At 42.9% G+C, this 14,570-nt stretch overlaps 1 long non-coding RNA gene across 1 annotated transcript; it reads left to right on the top strand.

Annotated features, from left to right (window-relative positions):
- Positions 1-8,244: 8,244 nt before the first annotated feature.
- On the top strand, positions 8,245-12,046 carry LOC128417889 (uncharacterized). Its single transcript, XR_008331596.1, has 3 exons — positions 8,245-8,845; positions 9,359-9,473; positions 11,915-12,046. It is a non-coding gene; the product is annotated as an uncharacterized LOC128417889 (long non-coding RNA).
- The last annotated feature ends 2,524 nt before the right edge of the window (positions 12,047-14,570 follow it).

Raw genomic sequence — 14,570 nt, 5'->3', positions numbered from 1 at the left:
AATAATAATAATAATAATAATAATAATAAATAATTATACCCACTCATCTGACTGGGTTGCCCCAACCACTCTGGGTGGCTTCCAATATATATATAAACATAATAAAACATTAAATATATTTTTTAAAAAAACTTCCCTATACAGGGCTGCCTTCAGATGTCTTCTAAAGGATGTATAGTTACTTACCTCCTTGGCTTGGGGGTCACTTAACTCCACACCCTCCAACATTTCTCCAATAAAAAGAGGGGCATCCTAAGGAAAAGCAGGACATTCCAGGATCAAATTAGAAACTGAGATGGTTTCTGCAAATTTGGAACTGTCCTTGGAAAATAGGGACACTTGAAGGGTCTTCATATTAACTAAATAGACACATTCAAAGGTTCTTCCCAGTATGTCTTTTATTTTCATTTTTCTTTCTACAACTGCCTTACAAAGTAGAGATTAAGCACTGTGTTTTATTGCAACATAGATATAGAGAGAAATTAGTGTTACAGTATGTTCAGTAACTATAGCATCCACATTTGCATATATGCATGAGTTTTGGGTGTTCTGGCATCCCAGAGTGCATCTTGGAACTAACCTCCTCATCTTATGTCAGGGGTCAGCAACCTTTTTCAGCCATGGGCCGGTCCACCGTCCCTCAGACCATGTGGTGGGCCCAACTATATTTTTTGGGGGAAAGTGAACGAATTCCTATGCCCCACAAATAACCCAGAGATGCATTTTAAATAAAAGCACACATTCTACTCATGTAAAAACACGCTGATTCCCAGACTGTCCACGGGCCGGATTGAGAAGGCGATTGGGCCGCATCTGGCCCACAGGCCTTAGGTTGCCTACCCCTGTCTTATGTTTTGTGGTGAATTAATGAGTGGTAGCTGGTTCTACAAATTGAAATTTTTATTCATGTTATCATACTGTACATTATACTGACATGACTGCTTCCAGACAATGCCACCAACATTAGCTATCATGGCAGCAAATCACCTGTACTTGGTCAACTACTTAGTTATGCAGAGTCCCATTCTCCCAAGAAAAGGAAGTGTACCAGAATATCTACTTCACAATGGAAACTGGTTTGACAGGTGGTGGTTTTTTTGAGTTTTTGCCACAATCCTCTTCCTCTTGAGCAGCAAGCTTTATGAACTGTAGGGGGGAGGGATCATTTGCTGCATGGTGGGGGTGGGGGATGGAGGACCAGCAAAATCCAATTTTTGCATGTAGCACTGGACAGATGGAGGGGGGAAAACTGGTCTGTATGCAGGATGATGACTTATGGAACTGCACATTCCTAGGTGTGAGAAGAGTCTAAATCTGCTCCGCATTGTTCATCCCACTGAACCCAAGTATTTCTGTCTTGACAGGGGTGTGTTTACCATCTTCTTGCTGGGAATTAGAGTGTCCCAGTGGTTAAACTAGAAACCTGCCTTACACACTTCAAAGCCTCCAGGGCAGGGAGGTAAAGTAAAAACCAGTCAACCAACCAACCACCTCTTCTGTGCTCCATATGGCTCATTTGATTACCTGAACCCTTTTGAAGCCTGCCAGAAAGTAGCACAGAGAGTGGATCTGAGAGCCAGTGTGGTGTAGTGGTTAAGAGCGGTGGACTCATAATCTGGTGAACCGGGTTCGCTTCCCGGCTCCTCCACATGCAGCTGCTGGGTGACCTTGGGCTAGTCACACTTCTTTGAAGTCTCTCAGCTCCACTCACCTCACAGAGTGTTTGTTGTGGGGGAGGAAAGGAAAGGAGAATGTTAGCCACTTTGAGACTCCTTCGGGTAGTGATAAAGTGGGGTATCAAATCCAAACTCTTCTTCTTCAGAAATGTTTCCACTCCTGCCAAATGCTGTGACTCTCAGATAAATTCTGTTATTGGCAGTGGGGGAAATGTGGCTGCATTTGGTGTATTCAGTTGACTCTATTGTTGCCTTGTAACCACAGAAACTTTGATTCTCCATTCTGTGCTTCCCTTTCCTTGCAACCTCCTCACAGCAGTATTAAGGTGCTGATGATAAGTAGAATTTTCGCCAGGAATATGTAGTGACTCAATCTACACTTTGAATTGAACTGATGATTAATGAAAGAAGTCACTTACTAATGCTGGAGAAATTCTGGAAAAGTAACACTACAGTCACTTGTGACCCTAGTCTATTGAAAATGTTGTTCCCTTGGTGTTTAGGATCAGTTAATCATGCCATGATGTCATCCGGCCGTGAATTTTTCTTTTGTGTGGGATAACTCATTTGATGGCTTCACAACATGGGGAGAGGGATTGTAGATATGTCATGGGGGTAGTGTTGAGCCCAACACTTCAGAGGCAAACTTTGGTAATCTTTGGTGATATGGTGCCCTGAGCGAGCCCAAAATATGGTGCCCCCAAATGGATCTTCTCACTTATGGATCTTCTCAATTTTGCACCCCCTTGGCTTGGTACCCTGCGCAAGGCAACCAACCACACTGTCCTAAATCTGACTCAGGGCTATTTAAAACAATGGCTATCTCTTGTCTCACGCAACATGTAACTCTGATCTGCTGTGAGGCACTCTCTTTAGAACACTTGTCTCTTCCTGTGTTCCTTTGTGTTGCTTTCCTCCTTAGAATGATAGCCAGATAGCTCCAGACATACATTCTCGGAAGTGATTAAATGCACCTGATAGTTCTATCTCTCCCATGAAGAAATATGCTAATCTTGAGCATACAGAGCTAGAAAAACTAATTGTGGCTTCCCTGGGTTGGCTTTTGGGTTAGCTTATTCCCTCACCCCCACACTGCTCCCTGTGCCTGTTTAATCTATCAATAATATAGCAACTGGATGATGTGCTTGTCGTAAAAAGGCACGAGGAAGCTCCCTTCTCAGCAGGCCTACAGATTGCTTTGTTGGGAGCTCTTAGCCTCAAACTCTTATTACTGCAGTCTGTGGAGAGAGGAAGGCACTTGCTTAACCCTAAAATGCCAAAAGCGTGCCTCCCCAGAGAGTGTTTTGAATGTTATTCATGCTGGCAATGATTATGCATATGCCAAAGTACCCTTGGAGCTACAGATAACTTGCTTAACGCTGAGCCTTTATCTAAGGGATTTTAAGATTGCAAATAGGTACCCTGAGAATGATTTTCCATCATGAAAGCATTACAGCTGCATGCACTGATTCCCCTCCCCATATTGAAGATATTTATGATCACTTATTGAACATATTTATGACTGCATGTCGATCGTTCAATGCCCAGATATGTAGCTTGCTTAGCAGCGTGTCCTCCAAAGCTCATTGTGGTTATTGATTTATCTACTCATTAAAGATGACTTAACAGCTGAGTCAGAATGAAACAGTACTGCAAAATGCTTGCTGCTGCTACTAATTTCGTTTGTATTAATGGTTTAGACAAAGGTTTAATAGTGATGCAATAAAAAAAATATTTCTGTTTTCACAGAATATGGGAACAGATGAAGCTGTCTCATACCAGATCAGATCACTGGTCCATCTGTTGGCATCCATCTGTTTCGAGAGACAATGGAGTACACCTCCGGAGATGAAGTCAAACCACTGTTTTAGCAGCACTGAAGTGACCTCCCTTAGATGGAAGACTGGGCAGTGTGTATGGAGGTCCTGGACTTCCCAGATGACAAGACCTTACTATTGGCCTTGCTGATCTGATCCAAAGGAAAGCAGAGCAATATGTTTGGCACCAGAAGTTGCTGGAAGAATGTGTACAAGGTGCAAGCCAACTGTCTTAGAAACTGCACTCTGGATTTATGTAAGGTTTACTCCAGGCATAGGCAAACTCCGACCCTCCAGATGTTTGGGACTACAGTTCCCATCATCCCTAGCTAACAGGACCAGTGGTCAGGGATGATGGGAATTGTAGTCCCAAACATCTGGAGGGCCGGAGTTTGCCTATGTCTGGTTTACTCCTTAGCCTTTTCTTCTCCTAAAGATATACCTCAAGGCAATGAAGGTTTAGAATCAGAGATTTTCTTCCCCTAGGTGGGCTCCCTTCCCAGACTGGTGACCCCATCTGCTCCTCACTTCCCTCTACAGCACATACAGAAACCATCCACTTGTCTGTAGGGTCCACTATGAGTCCCTTACATTCAATTCACCAAAGCCTGTCTTCACATGCAGAGGGAAGTCCCTAACTCACTGAGGGTTGGAGACCCATCAACTACCCTCACCTGGTTTAGATGGCTAGTTGAAGCCATCTCCAGGGGTGTGGCCACTGTCGTATGCTGACAGCTTCTGGGAGCGACAGGTGAGAACTAAGTGCAGGAGGGTATCTAAGGTGGCCAAACTACCCTAGAAGAAGGTTGTGTTTCCCACCAGAGGTACTACCCCTCCCATAACACCCCATGCATGTCATCTAGCTCAATATCAACTATGGCAGGAGTAGCCTGTGTGACACACTTCATATGTCGCAGGACTGCAATTCCCATCAACCCCAGCCAGCATGGCCAGTGGTCAGGGATGATGGGACCTTATACACCAAAGCCATGCCCTGAAAAAAAAAAAGGACCATCACAAAAACCCTTAAGTCATAACTTCTAACTTTGTCAGAGCCCTGAATTAAACGCCCAGGCTGAGGGGGTACCAGCATGGCAGGTTCCACCACCATCTTGCCTCACTGCCACCACTCCTGCTCTTCCTGCCCATCCCAAGTGCCTCCCCTCTTTCCTCTGTCCTGCAAGAGGCCAGCACCAAATGCACAGCACAAGATGGTGTCTGAGGGCCGGCTCAGCTAGTTGGTGCCAGTGGAGGTGAAGTACCAGGGCTGCAAGGAGAGGTCAGTTGCCTGGCATGGCTTCCCTGAGTGCAGAAAGGGGGCCGCCTTGTGTGGACTTTTTTCTCTCACTTCATAATGGGCTACAGGCTGGTGCATGTGGTGTTTCCTATCATGGGCCAGCTTCACCTGCTGAACAGCAGCCTGAAGGGGAAGAAGACAGAGTGACTCCACCTGCAACTGATCAGCCTTCAAGGACTCAGAGGAGAAGGTACTAACGAGATGCAGCTGGCTTCAGCCTTCTTAAGCAGAGATTCCAGCAGCAGTCAGATGTTAGTAAGAACGCTTGTAGTTCCTGGTCCTACCTTGCTGCTTCCTTTTGTTTTGACCCTATGATCATCAGATTCCCTGACCCTTGGACCATCTGACCATGTGGATTGTTGTTCGCCCACCCCTAGGACTGGACCTGACTTTAGATGCTGAATCTTCCTCCAGGCAAGTACACCTCAGAGACTCTTCTAGTTGGTTGCTCTCTCACTCCACTGAGCCCTGCACGTTGTTGCTCAGCAACAAGACTATGACATTTGCCCCCCTCCATTGCTTGAGCTGCCCTCTCTCTGTCTCATGTCCTGCTTTAGGCCACACTCTGTCACCCCAGCGGGCAGGTGGTTGGCTGGTCCCCAGACAAGCCCAGGAGAGACAAGATCCCTTGAGATGTGGCCAGTGTCTGTCCCCCCACTTTTCCAGCCACGTTTCCCCACACAAGACCCTCAACAACTTTTAAAACTGGAAAACTGCAAGTTTCTGTAGTGTGACTGGTTGTTGGTGTTTTTGGTTTTTTTGTACCCTACCCCTTTACTAAACTTTTGTGTGGTCTTTTAAAAGACTGGCATAGACACCATCGGGTCGGTGTTGTGAATAAGTGTGTTAAGCTTTTGGATTAACCCCTTTTGAGGTTGCAAATAAATGTTTGTTAGGCTTTAGAAGCAATGGAAGGCTTTGAATGTGAGGGCACTGCAAGAGACTCGGAAGCATGTGTGTGAGAGTGTTGTCCATCTGAGTTCAGTTGCTAGGAGGCAGGCATTGCACCAGAGCCGTCGGCGTGTTGCCTGTGTTAATCCCCGTCCAGTGTGTGAATATGTATGTCACCATCATGTATATAGATATATGCAAAGCTAACCTTGAGCATATAGACTGGTACTGCCCCTCCAGCAGAGTAGATGTATGACAGGCAGAAATTTAGCAGCTCAGAACCAAAATTTGGAGTCTTAAATTCCCACTTTTAACAGTTTAAGGGGGGTCGCAGATCGATTTGTGTGCTCACTGACTTGAATGAGAGAGTGTGTGTATAAGATTTCAGACTTGAGCAAACTTGTCTTTGAACTTGGCGCAGCCTACAGATTGGACCATGCTGATTTTGAACCATGTGTATTTGCTTAAAAGTAAGTCCCCCTGGGGTAGCTCAGCCAGCCCCACCCTTTTCCTGTAGTCTATCAGTAGTGTGCTTTTTTGGAAAGCACATGGGAGGACAGAGATGTAGAATAGAACGAACCTGTTTTCATCTGAGGAATGTTGGAGGGTATACAACATATAGCCAAAGTAGGCAAGGCAAGAATATGCAGGAGTGATGTTCAAAAAGTTTCCTTAGTCCTTTTAATAAACAAGAGGTAAGGAACAGAAGTGGTAAAAAATAATGATTCAGACTGCCAACTTATGCTCCCATGCCTGTAAAACAGACATTTGACCTTCAGCATGTGGAAGGCTGGAAAAAAGTGTCCGTTTATGTACCAGATGGGACAGGGCTTGGCAATGCACACTGGTTTCCTCCGTGCAATGAAAACCACACGTGCAAAATGAATTCACAAGCAGTTCTCAAAAGTCCCATGCCTACCTTCTCAATTTGCAGTTTTGATTGAAAGCCATCTCACTGTGGGGGTAAGTAGTTTTTGGTGCTGTTCCAGTCTGAAGGCCTGTACTTAACTGTGGTATTGGACTTTGCAAACTGAAAACGGAAAAAAACTTTCCCTGTGTGTGTGTTTTTGTTTTTTTAATATTGGCTTGATTGACAGAATTTCAGTAAGTGAAATGTTTTAGGGCATGGAGTTGTGTATGGTAAATTGTGTAATAGCTGTAGACATGTGCCTAGGGAAAGGTCAGGAAAGGGCAGTTCTATACTGTTTTGCCATATCTCTGGTTTCTACAATTGCTCCAAATGAGCATGAATTAGTTACAAAATCCATGTCTCACAGCAAAAGCTTCTTCTGTGTGTAAACATGACTTTAATCTAAGTGGAAACCATTTTAGTCGCAACACATCATTCCAGACAAGGCAAAAGATCAAAGTCCAAATTGAAAGTCGAAATTGCATCCTTGCTTACTATCTGTGTTTATCAAGGTATTTCAATGCTTTTCTAAGCCTTGGTGCTCACAAACAACTTCCTGAACTCTTCTCACCACTGGAATTGCTTAGATAATGTGCTTACTATGATTTTCCTTGTAAAGATTTGGTTCTCTTTGACACTTGTCTGCCTTAAAATACGTCAGGGGCAGGCCAGAGGAAGAGGAGTGGTGGAGACCACCTCCCCATCCTGACCCTTCCAGGGAGGAGGAAGAGGAAGACAGTATAGATTTACAACAGGGGGTTGGGGGAAGTCACAGCTCAGAGACAGAGGAGGGGAAAAGATGGGAAATCATGGGAGAGGAGGAGCAGGCAGAGGCAGAGCAGCAGCTGGCTGACACGTTGTCACTAGAAAGCATTCCAGACCCTCCATCTTCCAGAATCCGACAAGCCTTAAACGTATGAGAGCAAAGAGCTCAAAGTCTTATTCTTTGTGGAACAGAAATTCATTACTATGAAGCAGCACGCATCATTCCTATGCTGAACCACAAAGCCATCCTCCTAGCCCCCTCACTTGTCAAGCTTACAGGTGAAACTCAAAAAATTAGAATATTGTGGAAAAGTTCATTTATTTCAGTAATTCAACTTAAAAGGTAAAACTAATATATGAAATAGACTCATGACATGCAAAGCGAGATATATCAAGCCTTTATTTGTTATAATTGTGATGTTTATGGTGTACAGCTGATGAAAACCCCAAATTAACAATCTCAGAAAATTAGAATATTAAGTGAAATCAGAAAAACAAGGACTGCAAATAGAGCAATATTGGACCTCTGAGAAGTAGAAGCATGCACATGTACTCAGTACTTGGTTTGGCCCCCTTTTGCATCAGTTACTGCCTCAGTGTGGCGTGGCATGGATGCTATCAGCCTGTGACGCTGCTGAGGTGTTATGGAAGACCAGGATGCTTCAATAGCAGCCTTCAGCTCTTCTGCATTGCTCGGTCTCACGTCTCTCATCTTTCTCTTGGCAATGCCCCATAGATTCTCTATGGGGTTCAGGTCAGGCGGGTTTGCTGGCTAATCAAGCACAGTAATCCCATGGGCATTGAACCAGGTTTTGGTACTTTTGGCAGTGTGGGCAGGTGCCAAAGTCCTACTGGAAAATGAAATCGGCATCCCTATAAAAGCTCGTCTTTGGAAGGAAGCATGAAGTGCTCCAAAATCTCTTGGTAGATGGCTGCATTGACCCTGGACTTAATGAAGCACAGTGCACAGAGAAAAAGCTGCTATAGAGTTGAGAAAGTAAATGTGGTTGTATGAATCAGTCCCAAAGTCACACATGAAGTTGATTATTTGATGGGTACAGGGTTGTGAATGTATATCTATTGGCCTCAGCTTGATGGGTTACAAACTGGTAGACCGATCTAAAACTTTCCCCCAATAGTAAAAGTTAATATATCCCCCAAATAAAACTATTCATCACCTATTATGGAGATCCATCTTGACAGGGCTGAGATGCAGTCTGACTGTTAACTGTTTTTGACTTTACCAAGACTTAAAGCATATCCTCTTTGTGACATCACACATGACATCAGAATGGCCTGTTTGCATTCAACCTAGACTATCTCCATGCCAACAGAAATGGCCAGTAAACTTCTGCAACCAAGTAACCATCAGCCTGACTACCCAGTTGTTTCTCTCTAGACTATTGGATGTTCAGTTTTTGCTCTCATAATCAAAGCCTGAAGAAGAGCTTTGTATAATCTGAAAACCTGCTTCCGCTGTTAAAGAAAAGTAATTGTCAGGGACTGGGCAGAGGAGGAACGATGGAGACCACCTCCCCATTCTGACCCTTCTAGGGAGGAGGAAGAGGAAGACAGTATAGATTTACAACAGGTGTTGGTGGGAGGTCACAGCCCAGAGGCAGATGAGGGGGAAAGTTGGGAAATAATGGGAAAGGAGGAGCAGGCAGAGCTGAAAGTCTTTATACTTTTCTGGCCAACCAACTGGGAGCAGCTGACAGCACCCTCACACAATATTTCTGCTTTTTCAGCTTGTGGTTCACTGTGGTGGAATCTAGACACACACACACAAAACACGGTGAAAATGTTTTGGGGTGTTGTTGTTTTTCAAAAATATTGAATTTGCCCTAAGCTCACCATCTCCATCTGTTGTCACATTTCTATAATGCACTTAAAATGCAATATTTGCAGCTGTATAGCTGAGTCCTATGTTCAGTCTTTTCAGCGGCTTGACTGAGGGATCTTTGTTTCTACACATAGTTTGTTGTTTGTTTTTATGTGTTAGTTTAAAACAGCATCTGACACAAGCATGAAAGGTCTGCATGAGGGAAATCCAAACCATCATGTTGAGGTGTTCATGAAAGATCCTTGTTAATGGTTTCTGAAATCCCAGCTAACATGTAATTGAGCAAACTGCCTGGAGTTGACCCAGTGCTGTTTCATTTTCTAAAAATGTTTATGATTAAGATTAAGTTAAGGTACCAGGTGTTGGGGCTACTGGAAAGGCTAGATTAGTGTCTGGAATTTGAAGGTCCATTGAAGCTGGTCTCCCCATACATCTGACCATTTATAATTCTCTGATTTCAAACATGAGAAGAGGAGTTATACCCATCAGAAATCTGAGAAGGGCAATGGGGAACAGCATGCTAAGTGTTGCTTTTTGACCTGCTTTGCAATTCATGGAAGGAAACTTGTCTAGATTCTGAACGCCTTATAAGCTTGGTCATTGTGGATGAGGAAGCTTTGCCGTTTCTGACGCAGTCCAAGAGGGCAAAGTTCAGGGACATCTCTATGAACCTGCCTGAGGATGTTGCTGCAAGCACAAATTAATGATCTGTGGTTAGCGATGCTTGTGGTCTACTGCTTGCAACTACATCAACTAAATGTTTTGTTAGGTTAAAAAGCTACTAGCGGAACATACTAGCCCAAGGTCAATTGCAGCATTGTGAATTAAATCAACACAAATATGTTGGTTGTGTGTATTTATGATGATGGTTTTCTGTAGTACCATCAATATTCTGTGATGCTTTATGGCATAATATAAGCAAAGCAGCTAGGCTCCTGCCCCAACAACCTTACATTGCAAATATTGATGATGTGGAGAGAAACAACTTAGAATATTGGCGAAGTTTTCCCAAGCCAATCTTGAGTAATGAATGGATGTGAACCCTAGAAAGCTTCCAATCCTTCCTTAACCACAGATTTTGATCCAAGCCGGGCGAGAATGCCAGAGTAGAAGGGGGAAATTCTGAAGGTGACGTCAGACCCACTCTTAAAATCTCCCATTACAATCCATTTGTGTCATTCCTACTGGACCCAGTGAACTGAAGCCATTCCATTAGGCCAGCCTTCCCCAACCTGGTGCCCTGTAGATATTCTTACACTACAACCCACACCATCCCAGTTCATTGACCATGCTAGTTGAGGCTGATGAAAGTTGTAGCCTTGGAGAGCCTTATAATAATTTAAAAAATATTATTTGTACCCCACTCATCTGACTGGGTTGTCTCAGCCAATAGGCTGCAGAAGGCTGTTTTAGGTCCTCTTTGGAAGGGGCAAAAGAGGCTGCCGAGGCAATTTCCAACATCAGGAAGAGAGCAATTTCCACTGGTCATAAGTGCCGTTTAAGGTCCCTTTCCCCAACTTTCTAGGCTTCCCTCCATTAGTTGATTGCCCCATATGGAACCATTCAAAAACGCTCCAGAGAGGGGCATAATTTTCAAAGCCCTCACTTCAGATTAGCTGCGAATAAATATCAGAGTTGGTCAGGGGTCCCTTTACCTTTAAATATGAGAGTTGTGATATTTTCCTCCTCCCCCAAAGAACAGGTAATTTCCAGGTTAATCTGAGGGGAGCCTTGGGATGCTTATCTATCTCTCAAAATAAGCACAGAATGAGAAAAGACAAGGGTTGGGGCTTGAATATAAAGCACGCAGCATGAAAAGTAGCAAATGCATATGATGGCTCAAACATCACTTATGGAACTTGAGTAAAGATATACTGCATGAGAAACCAGCCAGTTATATGTACAGCTGTACCTAGGAAGTTGAGCGGAATCAGTTCCGGAAGTCCATTCCACTCCCAAAACATTCTAAAACCAAACCCCGGCTTCCGATTGGCTGCTGGAAGCTCCTGCAGCCAATCAAAGCCGCAGATGCCCTGTCAGACATTTGGGTTCCAAAAGAACGTTTGCCAACCAGAAAAATCACTTCTGAGTTTGTGGCTTTCAGGAGCCAAAACATTTGAGTTCCAGGGCGTTCGACAACCAAGGTACGACTGTAATGTCCTTTGATTTAGCTATTGATCTAGAGCACCTTAAGGTCCAGCTATGGGAGCCAGTATCACTGACATGGAAACTTTGCACATTTTTCTACCCATCCCCTCCAGAAGTTCTTGTCTCAACATGAGATCCATCCATAGGCATTCTGGTATGACCTCAAACCTGTAGCATATGAATTGGGCCTTAGAGCTCTTGGGATTTGCTTTAATCTTGGCAGAATATTGATACCTCTTAAACTGTGCTGTTTTTACTGTGTGCACTTTCCTACTGAGCTATTAACCATCCATAACAGCAGCATATAACCATATATGTTTATAGAAATCTGTTGGAAATTTTAAGCTGCATTTTTTAATGGCTTCTACTGGTTTTTTTAAATACTGCAGTTAATCATGGAATGAGTCTCAAGTCTACTGGAGTGCAGAGTGATAGTGAATTTTAAAAGTATGACTAGGGAGAAAAAGGGAATGCTGTGCCCTTGGAATTAAAGTCCTAGCGTGGAATCTATGAAAGTAATTTTATAGGAAGAATCAATTTTGGGGATCCCTTTTCTTCTCTGTATAGGTTACACTGAAGGACCAAAAATGAGTGTCTCCAATGACCTACTGAGGAAAGCTCATAATGATGTCTTTGATTTTTCGGTTCTCCAGTGTCTAAAATTCTCCATATAAAATGAATCTGTTTCATAGCAAAGTGTTTATTGCCAGCTTTCCCAAACTTGCTTACTTGATTGCTTTGGGGTTTTGAGGAATCACACGGCAGGGAAAATTGCCCTTCTGGGTCTCATTACAAACACCATCATTAGCCAGTCCTTTTTGACAGGCCTGGTGGTTACGTAGTTTGATAAGCTTGGTGTGGTTTTCTGCTAATCAAAGTGTTGTTTGGCAGTCATAACCAGCAGACACACACAGGGGGTATTTGATTACGCAACTCTTATGGAAGACAGAAAGATGTCTCTCCCAGGGTGTATACAATCAGTCAATTATCCCCCACCCCAACTGGAACTGAACCAAGACTTGCTGAGATCAGGATGAACGCGAATTCTGAAAACAATGACTATTTGAGCTGCTGAACCTTCAAAACTGCATTAAAAAATCCAACAGGCTCCTTTATATCTGCTTATAAATTCATTACATCTTTCATTAATTATAATTCTACCATTATTATTATTATTGAAATTCAGCTTGTATGCAACATAATGCAGAACATGAGCCAATTCATGCCACAAGCAGCTCATGAATTAAACTTTGACTGCATGGAGAATTCCTTCTTCCAAAATGTGTGGCTTTCTAGTCCAATTTCTGTAAATCTAGAGGTTGTTCAGATGATGATGATGATCAAATTAGCATACCACTTTTTAATCCAAAGATCACAGGGTGGTTCACAGCATAAAAATACAAAATTGATTGATTGAATTTATATACTGCCCTCTACCCAGAGGTCTCAAAAGAAAATACATTATAGAACAAGAACCAAAAAAGAAAGCAAGATCTTCACACCCACAAACGTATTTAAAAAGCCACAGAATATTCTTCAGAATATTCTTACTGAAATACAATATGAGGAAATGTTAAATGAGGTAATAAAAAGAGAAAAAGAAAGATATGAAAGAAATGTGTAAAAAGGTCTTACAGCTATCCATCTGCCAGTTATGTATACAGTAATTCTTCAAATTCGTCAAATGTTTAATCTAGATTAATATTCAGCTGTTCCTCCCTCTGCTGAACATACTTTTCCAATCTTCATAGAATCTCTGTGACCAGGCCTTGGGCTGATTGAATAAACACTTTTGCCTGGCACCTAAAGATATGTAATGAAAGATCAGGCAAGCATTCTTGGGGAGAGCATTCCACAAATGGCAGCCTCATAAGACTTGACAGCTTCCTTGAATTTCTTTCACAGGAATAAACTGGAGGGTTTGTGTGCAAGCACATGCTTCTGTACTAGCTTTTCAAATTGCCAGCTCCTGGGTGCAATAGAAATGCAACTTTTTCTATAGCTTCTCATTTTTTAAAAAAAATAATTAAATGTTAAAAGTAATTTTCCCACCTCTGGGTATTTTGGTCTACAATTCCAATTAGCATTGCTTAATACACAGAAATGATGAGTGTCATACTACAAAATGCCCTGAGAGGTCGCTGGGATGGGAGAGATTGCTATGATAATTTCAGGGCGGCAAGTTCTCTTGTTCAGGTTTGATTTTGCTGCAAACCTCCTCCTCCTCCTCGCTTGATTTGTGGTCACCCATGCTCTGAATGCTACATGATAATTCTGTCTTTAAGTAAAGTACGGAGATGATTAAGCCAGTAATCTGTGATGGAGATAAGATATTGGATGAAGCATCCTGCCAAGTTGCTGAGAACTGCCGAAGGACCTCCTGCAAGCGTGGTGTACATTCCTTCGTTGTGATTTGTGGGAAGAAGCCATACCTATGGAGAACGATTGTTTTGGCACAGAATTCTGTCGGTGGTGATAGTGCATCCCTGCACATCGCTGCTCATTTCATGCTTTCATTTCTCGAGAGATGCAAAGTGGCAAGCAGAAATTAGCATATGTCAACCAAGAAAATCCGGTCTGAGGGGCAAACGAAGGCTTTGCCAGCATATTTCTGTACGTGGTAAAAGAAGGCAGTGCTGTGTTTGAAAGTGAAGGCGCATGATCTACTGCTGGTTCCGATGACAAGAAATAATGATTAAACTGGACTGGTGACCAATAAAGCACACACTGTCACATTATCCTTACATTAACAACTTCAATATGCCTCAGAGAAGCTGACACCATAAATGTAATGGTGTAGTCATATTTGGTATAATATGCTCAGTACTCAGAAATGATATCTTGGAGCTGGGGGGGGGGTTACAGAAAAGGATTTTTAAAAACCACTCAGAGGGTTGAATACTTTCCCTTTGACAAAACAGTAAGCCACCTCAGACCCCTAGAGACACCCTGTATCAGAGGTCACTGTGAGGTCTAGAATAGGGATGGGGAACCTCAGGCCTGGGGGCTGAATGCATCCCTCTAGACTTCTTTTTTGAAAATGTTTATTATTTTACATTGATTTACATTCAGATCTTACATCAAAATCTATTTATCTTGGTGGCTTCTCATCCTTACATCTTTCTCCTCCCTGCTGCCTGTTCAACCTCTTAGCCTTACCTATTTACCTAAATCCCATATTACAATATTTTCTATTTTCTTGCAGTTGTTCATAAGTCAAAAT

Source organism: Podarcis raffonei, chromosome 7 (assembly GCF_027172205.1).
Source record: "Podarcis raffonei isolate rPodRaf1 chromosome 7, rPodRaf1.pri, whole genome shotgun sequence".
NCBI lineage: Eukaryota > Metazoa > Chordata > Lepidosauria > Squamata > Lacertidae > Podarcis > Podarcis raffonei.
Note: the sequence above shows the minus strand (reverse complement) of the source record. Positions and strands in the feature narration are given on the sequence as shown.